This window comes from Megascapheus bottae, chromosome 3 (assembly GCF_031878675.1).
Source record: "Megascapheus bottae isolate mThoBot1 chromosome 3, mThoBot2.hap1, whole genome shotgun sequence".
Classification (NCBI taxonomy): Eukaryota; Metazoa; Chordata; class Mammalia; order Rodentia; family Geomyidae; genus Megascapheus; species Megascapheus bottae.
The window spans coordinates 75144983-75148176 of record NC_143511.1 but is presented as its reverse complement, the minus strand read 5'-3'; the positions used below and the strand labels follow the sequence as shown (position 1 = coordinate 75148176).

General features: G+C 38.3%; 1 non-coding gene across 1 annotated transcript; it reads left to right on the top strand.

Moving 5' to 3' along the window:
* Nucleotides 1-592: 592 nt before the first annotated feature.
* Nucleotides 593-699, top strand: LOC150065836 (U6 spliceosomal RNA). The gene has a single exon (XR_016535069.1). It is a non-coding gene; the product is annotated as a U6 spliceosomal RNA (small nuclear RNA).
* The last annotated feature ends 2495 nt before the right edge of the window (nucleotides 700-3194 follow it).

The window sequence follows — 3194 nt, the reverse complement described above, 5'->3', positions numbered from 1 at the left end:
AATTCTGTAGTTATTGTATAATGATCCCTTTTGCCTTGTATGTTCTTCTGAAATATGAGCCATAATATGTGAAACTTTTGTAATGTTAGTCCGTTATGGAACATTCTGCATCTTAAAAAAGAAATGTGTCAATTCCTGTGAAAGTTCCTTGAGTGCTCTAATGCCTTTTACACTAATTGTAATATATGGTTAACCCTTACTTCCTATATACTTAGCACCATGATATATACAGTGTATCTCATCAGTTTGTTTAGTCCTCATGGCCTGAGTCATCAGAAACGATATTCTCCACTTACAGAGAAAAAGTTACACAACTCTTCTGAAGCCAAGCAAGTAGCAACTGGTAATCCTTGGTATTCAAATGCAGAAATAAATCCAAAGCTTATAAGCTAAAAGAATTTGAATAGTTTTATTCTCTTTGGCAAAGCAAGATCTTAGACAATACAAGTATCTTTTCACATGGGCAAACTAAATGAATTCATTTAGAGTAAGGCATACATGTATTGTGTTCTAACACTGGATTTGACACTTGCGTGTGTTCAGGCAAGTTGGATAACTGTGTTGAATCCTCTGAGATAAAAATTTGAAACTGGTGCTCACTTCAGCAGCACCCATACTAAAATTGGAACGATACAGAGAAGATTAACATGGCCCCTGCGCAAGGATGACACGCAAATTCGTGAAGCGTTCCGTATTTTTATGATTCTGTATTTAAAGAACCCTATAGACTCCACTCCCTAACTACTTGAGTTGATTCAAAACTTTGGCAAGGCAGCAGGGTATAAAATTAACCCTCAAAAATCAACTGCCTTCTTGTATGCCAACAATGAGAGAAACGAGGCAACAATCAGGAAAGCAACTCCTTTTGAAACAGTCTCAAAGAAAAAAAAAGTACCTAGGAATTAATTAAGAATGTAAAGAATATTTTGGATGAAAACCTTAAAACCCTGAAAAAGGAAATTAAAGCAGAACTGAGGAAATGGAAAAACCTCTGATGCTCCTGGATTGGAAGAATCAACATGAAAATGGCAATCTTGCCAAGGGCAAATTCAACACAATACCCATCAATACCCCAATGTCTTTTATTATTCCATATGAAAGTTTTGATTGCCTCTTCTATTTCTTTAAAGACCCCATATAGCAGACCCCGTATAGCAGAAAGAACAGCACAGGAGGAATTTCAATACCAAACTTTAGACTCTATTACAGAGCTATAGTGACCAAAAGAGCTTGGTACTGGCACAAAAACAGGCCTGAAGACCAATGGAATAGAACTGAGGACCCAGATATTAACCCACAGACCGATGGCCACCTAATCTTTGATAAGGGTACCAAAAAAAAAATAAGAGAATGGAAGGCAGCCTCTTCAACAAGTGGTGCTGGCCGAACTGGTTAAGCACCTGCAGAAAACTTTGTCACCCTGCACCAGGATTCGCTCCATATGGATCAAAGACCTGGAGGTAAAAGCAGGGACACTGAAAATTTTACAAGAAAGAATAGAAGATACACTAGGTCTCCTTGGCACAGGTCGAAACTTTCTTAATAAGGACCAAGAAAAACAACAAATCCGAGAAAGTGGATAAATGGGACAGCATTAAACTGAAGAGATTTTTGTATGGCAAAGGATATAGCTAGTAAAACAACTAGGAAGCCTACAAAGTGGGAGAAGATCTTCACTAACCATACAACAGACAAAGGCCTCGTATCTAAAATATATCAAAAGCTCAAAAAATTGAATCTCTCCAAAACTAATCTCCAAAGAAACGACCAACCCATTAAAAGATGGGCCAAAGACTTAGAGTCTTCTCTGAAGAAGAAATAAGAATGGCCTATAGACACATGAAGAAATGCTTGACATCTCTTGCTATAAAAGAAATGCAAACCAAAGCAACTTTAAGATTCCACCTCACTCCAGTTAGAATGGCCAGGATCAAGAAATCTAATAACAACAGATGCTGGAGGGGATGTGGCCAGGAGGGATCACTACTACACTATTGGTGGGAGTGTAAACTCATTCACTATGGAAAGCAGTATGGCAGTTCCTCAAAAGACTAAAGAAAGAACTCCCCTTTGACCCAGCAATTGGCATTTACCCAATCCTCCAGAAACAAGGACATACTAAATCCACTAGCACAACGATGTTCATTACAGCGCTATTTACCATAGCAAAAATATGGAACCAACCCAGATGTCCCTCAGTTGATGAGTGGATCAACAAGATGGGGTATTTATGCACAATGGAATTCTGTGCTGCAGTCAGAAAGAATGACATTGCCCCATTTGTAAGGAAATGGAAAGACTTAGGAAAAATCCTATTAAGTGAAGTAAGCCAGACCAAAGGAACATAGGCTCAATGGTTTCCCTCATTTGTCCTAATCAGTAGAAACCTTGGGCTCTCCTAGCAGAGATTTACAATAGAACAAAACGTAGATTCATAAGGCCATATAGAATGACGCTAAATGAAAGGACCTCCAGGATATAGAAACAAAAGCCATATAATGAGTGAATGTTGTCCTTAATATACTATGTTATCTCTCATCTCTTTTGCTGTCCCTTAGTTATTTCATATTGTTACAGTATTTCTCCCGGTTAGCTGATATATTGTATATATGTGTGTTTGGTTATTTGATGTTGGATAGGGAATGGAGGCAAACAAAATGAAGGGCCGGGTTGGGGGCTGGAAAGGAGGACCAAGACATGAGAAAGGGCATCAATGTATGTAAAGTAATGCACCACCTGTCTGGCGAGTATAATGTAACCCTTCCATTAATTACAATAAAAGTATATGAAAAAATTTGAATATGATATGATATACTATGATAGATGATACAGATTTATTTTGTGATCTAAATGCAACAAAACAATGAATTATCTAAAATTTCATCTGGAATAAATTAAGTTCCCAGCAAAAGCTATTTGTTTCCTTCATCATGTAAATGTCCTACTGCTTTAAAAAAAAATTGTCCGTTGTGGAGCTTGAATGATGGGCCTGGGCACTGTCCCTGAGCTCTTCAGCACAAAGATTCTGCTCTACCCCTGGAACCACAGCCCAGCTGCTGATTTTCTAGTGGTTAATTGGAGATAAGAGTCTCAGGGACTTAAGTGTTTGGGCTGGTTTTGAACCCTGATCCTCAGATATCAGGCTCCTGATTAGCTAGGATTACAGGTGTGAGCCACCATTCCCAGCTTAAATG